The sequence below is a fragment of the Taudactylus pleione genome, unplaced genomic scaffold (assembly GCF_031769625.1).
Source record: "Taudactylus pleione unplaced genomic scaffold, aTauple2 ptg000122l, whole genome shotgun sequence".
In the NCBI taxonomy this organism is placed as follows: domain Eukaryota; kingdom Metazoa; phylum Chordata; class Amphibia; order Anura; family Myobatrachidae; genus Taudactylus; species Taudactylus pleione.
In genome coordinates, this window is record NW_028284524.1 from 9,531,092 (window position 1) to 9,537,554 (window position 6,463).

Genomic DNA, 6,463 nt, shown 5'->3' on the forward strand with positions numbered 1-6,463 from the left:
GCTCTGCTTCATTGCTAAAAAGAAAGGAGTGTAAAAACTGAGAAGGATGTAGTGATAAGGTAGTTCACAAGAAGAAAACTGCACCCAGGATCAGATTCCAAACACCATATGTGTGTATTTAAGCATACAGCATATTTAATAGAGTAACATTTTGGGCAGCTATGACAAAGGGCACTTTTGGTGTTTTAGAATCTGATCTTGGAGTGCAGTTTTCTTTTAGCCCATCCTGTCCTTCAGTAACATCCCTTCATTCACTCCCCAATTACAGGGCCTGATTCACTACCGATTGCAATAGCGATTACGCATGCAGTTCAACTGCGATAATGTGCTAATCAATTGTGATAGCTATGCCGTCGAAACACAACATAAGGACGCCCACTTTACCTTACACACACCCGTAATCTTTAGCAAGACTGCAAAACCATCGGTAACATAGAGTACCATCGCAGCCTCACGCACATTTGCACAAAATCTGACCTTACTCAGGAATTGCTAACCTTGCCGCATGCTATGAGTACTCCAACTGCATAAGGCATCTCAGTGGATAATTCATGCACGCCCATGCAACAGCGTTCAAACGTACTGGCACTCATGCGTTTCGCCGACCACTCCCGTCCCACCCTCCAAACGGCACTTCCTGTCAATCGTTCTGCGATGGGTCTGCGTAGTCACTGCGATTGCTGTCCCGATCGCAGTGGCTGGTTCGCGCAAACAATTGGCCGATTGCATAGGTATTAGTTGCGATCCTTGCTGAATGAGGCCCACAATCTTTACAGCAGGGCATATAAACCAGGTTTTACCCGGAAGCTTTTTTTTTTTACCTTTCCTGCAGCATGACATTGCTTGCTCCCGGACCTGTCCATTTCAATCGCGCATGTATGGGCGTCACGGCTCCCCTTTTCAAAACAAGGGACACTGGGGACGATACTCACTGGGCACAGCCTCAGCAGCTGGAATGTTAGAAGCTTCAGCAGTATAGGTCCAGGAGAAAGGCAATCACTGCTGGAAACTGGAGAGTGATCTTGAGAGTAACTTGGGAGATGTGTGGAAGTCCATGTATAAGTGAAGCTGCAATCAGTGTTATAGGCAGGGGGAACCTGGTCCTTCAATAGCAGATTGACAGGGGTGAGGAACAGGAGAATCGGGTGTCGCTGTGAGTGGAAGCATACTGTAGGGTCAAGGGACAGCAGGATACTGCACTATAGGATACAGTAGTAGCAGCTGTAATATTAGTTTGTCCCTGAGTCCCTGGCAGGAAAGGTCCAGCAGTGCTGTTGATACCTGGCAGCTATTGTGGTAGAGACAGAGCAGAAGTGTCACTGGCTGAAGCGAAAGGTGCAGACTGGAGCCCAAACAGGGACAATGAGGAGCTATTACCAGTAGAACATCTACAGCCTGTGAGGCATGGGGGTATCAAGGACCTACCCCACACACCTTGCAGCCATTCATGATACCTGTCTGCCTATGCCACATATATAATTGAGAAACTGTCTCAAGTATTATGTTTCCGAAGAGCTGCACATGCATGTAACATATCATCATCCCTGGGAAAATGACGTCTACATCAGAGATTGGCATATGCAAAGTGTTGGAAATGTGTGTACAGGTGTAGTGGTATGGCAGAGTTATGTACACACCAGGAGAATGCCCTATGCACAATGAATAGTCCTTGTTACTTAACCAGTAGAATGGTTTATTCACATACAATGCGGTACAGCCATTCTCACTGTTACACACTGTTTGATGAATCGGAGCTCACCAGCCATGGAGTGTATATAGCTATGCAGCAGCGGTGCAGGATGCTGGAACAGTGGTATTGCATGTAGCACACTAGTTATTTTTGGTGCTATGTAGGAGACATCCATCAACCACCATGTCACTCTTACCCAGTGTCAAGATGGCTCCATGCATGCCCACTAGTTAGGTCTACAGTCAGCTTGGTAAGGGAATGAAGCCTCCCCACAGGAACTAACCTGTAGTCAGCACAGTAGCTCACTCCATTCTCAACAATCCCCTCACTGTAACCACCTTCATGTTACACAAACATTCAAATAAAGCTTTCTGGTAGCATCCTGTAAGAAAGGGTTATGATGTATACACACGGTCAGATAAAAATAATGATATAATTTAGATCGTTCTTTTTTTTTAACACCTCAAATGATGGTCGATGCACGGGCACGGATGGTCGATATCGATAATCGCACGTGCATGCAGGCCAACCTGGTCGATATCATGGGTTAGGTTAGCCTGTTTGCTATAGGGACCCGCGATCGTCGATCGAAGGTCGTTACGTCGTTTAGGGGTTGGCGTTGGCGTGTGTTGCTGGATGTTCGATATCGAACATCCAGCACATGCAGGACGATCACACAACAATACCTGATCATTGTCTGATCGTCCCGTGTGTATGGGCCATTAAACACATCAATATTTCAAGTAACTTGGTATTGGTCTTCTTGATAGAATTTTCAGTAAGAATCCCCTTACTGACAGCTTGGACCACGGCAACAGTCTCTTAACAGACAAATTTAGGACTACTGTCATCGTCATGATTCTTCATGTATCTGACACTTGTGACCTTTTGATCTTGCAAAGTCTCTTTACCTACAGTCAGGTGCATAAATATTGGGACATTGACAGAATTTTCATATTTTGGCCTCTATTCACTACCACAATGGCTTTGAAATGAAACAAACAAGATGTGCTTTAACTGCAGACTTTCGGATTTAATTTGAGGGTAATTACATCCAAATCAGGTGAACGGTGTAGGAATTACAACGGTTTCTATATGTGCCTCCCACTTTTTAAGGGACCAAAAGTAATGGGACAAACTAAACAATCCTAAATCTAACTTTCACTTTTTAATACTTTGTTGCAAATCCTTTGCAGGCAATTACAGCCTGAAGTCTGGAACGCATAGACATCACTAGACGCTGGGTTTTATTACTGGTGATGCTCTGCCAGGCCTCTACTGCAAATATCTTCAGTTCCTACTTGTTCTTGGGGCATTTTCCCTTCAGTTTTGTCTTCATCAAGTGAAATGCATGCTCAATCGGATTCAGGTCAGGGGATTGACTTGGCCATTGCATAACATTCCACATTTTAGCCTTAAAAAACTCTTTGGTTTCTTTTGCAGTATGCTTCGGGTCATTGTCCGTCTGCACTGTGAAGTGCCGTCCAATGAGTTTTGAAGCATTTGACTGAATATGAGCATATAATATTGCCCGAAACACTTCAGAATTCATTCTGCTGCTTTTGTCTGCAGTCACATCATCAATAAATACAAGGGAACCAGTTCCATTGGCAGCCATACATGCCCACGCCATGACACTACCACCACCATGCTTCACTAATGAGGTGGTATGTTTTGGATCATGAGCAGTTCCTTTCCTTCTCCGTACTCTTCTCTTCCCATCACTCTGGTACAAGTTGATCTTTGTCTCATCTGTCCATAGGATGTTGTTCCAGAACTGTAATGGCTTTTTTAGATGTTGTTTGGCAAACTGTAATCTGGTCTTCCTGTTTTTGTGGCTCACCAATGGTTTACATCTTGTGGTGAACCATCTATATTCACTCTTGTGAAGACTTCTCTTGATTGTTGACTTTGACACATATACACCTACCTCCTGGAGAGTGTTCTTGATTTGGCCAACTGTTGTGAAGGGGTTTTTCTTCACCAGGGAAATAATTCTTCTGTCATCCACCACAGTTGTTTTCCGTGGTCTTCTGGGTCTTTTGGTGTTGCTGAGCTTTCCGGTGCATTCTTTCTTTTTAAGAATGTTCCAAACAGTTGATTTAGCCACACCTAATGTTTTCGCTATCTCTCTGATGGGATTGTTTTGATTTTTCAGCCTAATGATGGCTTGCTTCACTGATAGTGACAGCTCTTTGGATCTCATATTGAGAGTCGACAGCAACTGATTCCAAAAGCAAATGTCACACCTAGAATCAACTCCAGACCTTTTACCTGCTTAATTGATAATGAAATAACGAGGGAATAGCCCACACCTGTCCATGAAATAGCTTTTGAGTTGATAGTCCCATTACTTTTGGCCCCTTAAAAAGTGGGAGGCACATATAGAAACCGTTGTAATTCCTACACCGATCACCTCATTTGGATGTAATTACCCTCAAATTAAATTTGAAAGTCTGCAGTTAAAGTACATCTTGTTTGTTGCATTCCAAAGCCATTGTGGTGGTGAATAGAGGGCAAAAATATGAAAATTCTGTCAATGTCCCAATATTTATGCACCTGACTGTATTTTGGACTTTCACTCACATCATTCCGATCTTGGCATTGGCTTCTGGATATCTAATGGTTCACTGAATGCTATACAAGTTGAGTGTTCCATATCCAAAATGCTTGGGACCAAGGGTATTTTGGATATCGGAATAATCCATATTTTGGAATCTTTGCATACCATAATGAAATATATTGGGAATGGAACACAAATCTAAACACAGAATGCATTTACGTTGTATATACACCTTATACACACAGCCTGCAGGTAATTTTATACCATATTTTCAATAATTTTGTGCTTTAAACAAAGTTTGTGTACATTGAACCATCAAAAAGCAAAGGTTTCACTAAGTCACAAAAATTCTGTATTTCGAAAGATTTGGATATGAGAGATTCAACCTGTATTGGCAAATTCCTCATCATACCTCTTAGGTGGTTTGTCGATATTTGATATTGCAGAATACCTTTTCTGTGATTGAGTTTCCAAGCTAGTAGCTTCTGGATAAGATATATCGCCAGCTGCTGGCATGTCCAGTGACACATACTCGTTCTGCATATAAACTTACAGCTTTTCTGTGATTTGTGCTGTTTCTTTGAAGATAACATCTCTGGATTTTACAAGCTTTTTGGCACTTGGAGTCCACAATATGTAGCCTTTACTTTCATGGCAATAGCCAAGAATGATGCATTTGACAGATTTTGAATCCAGCTTGAATTTTCTTTCTTTTGATGTGTACATAAGCTGTACATCCAAAAGTTCTGAGATGCTTTACACTTGGTTTTCTCTTTGACCATGCTTCAATAGATGTTATGTTCTTTAGTGCAACTGTAGGAGAACAGTTCTTGAGATAAACTGCTGTGGATGCGGCTTCTGCCCAAAGCGGTTGGTCTAGGCCTGCATCCTTCAACATGCATCTCGCTTTCTCCACTAGTATATGGTTTGCTCATTCACTCACACCGTTTTGCTCAGGAGGATAGGCAATGGTCAATTAATGCTCTATTCCAGTGGTTCCCAAACTGTGCACCGCGGCACCCTGGCTGGGTGCCTCGGGACACTTGCAGGGGTGCCTCAGGTTGGTGGTCCAGCACCAAACCAAATTATGTATGGTCAATACAATGTAAATATGTAGCTAAACAGAAGCGCAAACCTGTCACCCACTACATAAATGAACCTAAGGATGACAGGTCAGCACAATTTACTTCACTATATTTTTTTCTGAATTTCTCAATAACAAACTTTTGGCTTAGGGGTGCCGTGAAAACAATTCTGATGCACTAGGGCGCTGCGATTCAAAAAAGTTTGGGAATGACTGCGCTATTCCATATCTTATTTGTTTCACCTCTTCATTTAGATATTCTCCACCATTGTCAGATCTCAGGATCTTGAGTCTGTGACTTTTTTGGTTCTCTACAAGTTTCTTGTAGTTTGCGATTTTCTTTGCTATTTTTCTCTGATGAAGTACACGTGTGTCATTCTTGTGAAGTCATGTATGAATGTCACACAGTATTTGTATTCACTTACAGATCTCATGTCCATCGGACCACACACATTCGAATGTACTATGGCACAGTGCCAACTTCTACTGGGGACAAAGGCCGTCGCGAGAGGGGAAACCCACGCATAGACTGCACCTGCCATGAGGAAATAATTCCCATGAGGCTGCTGATGATCATAAGATGTCAGAGGAACATATGATGAGCTCCTTCTATCAGAGCTCAAGACATGCTCCTCTGGCCCCTTGTGCTGAGTTTCATGGGGAGGGGTGTTGCTGAAAGAGGGGGGCACCGTGCTCTTTAAACCAGCTTTGGTGTGGTTTGCACCAATTAGTTACCATTGGCTTAATTAAATAATTTGGGGGATGTACATTAAAATTTATAGGGTCCTAGACAAACCTGCTCTTCCTAATGTAGTTTGCCTAATTATGAGAATAAGAATGTTACTTTTTTCACACATTAAAAATACACAACACACAGATCACATGTCATAAAATGAGTGTCCAGATAATGATGTGTCAATCAAATAAGGTTAAAATATATGTACGCAAATGAGAAAGTCCGGTAGCAGGAGATTTGCTTGTTCATCTCTGCAGGGTGCTGTGACTTGTTGGTGCTTGCCTGGCTTGTCATAATTATAGGACATTGGACAACCTTTGCTTCAGTGGCGGAACTACATGGTGTTGGACCCTGGTGCAAGAATATGCTTTTGGTACCCCTATGCAGTGC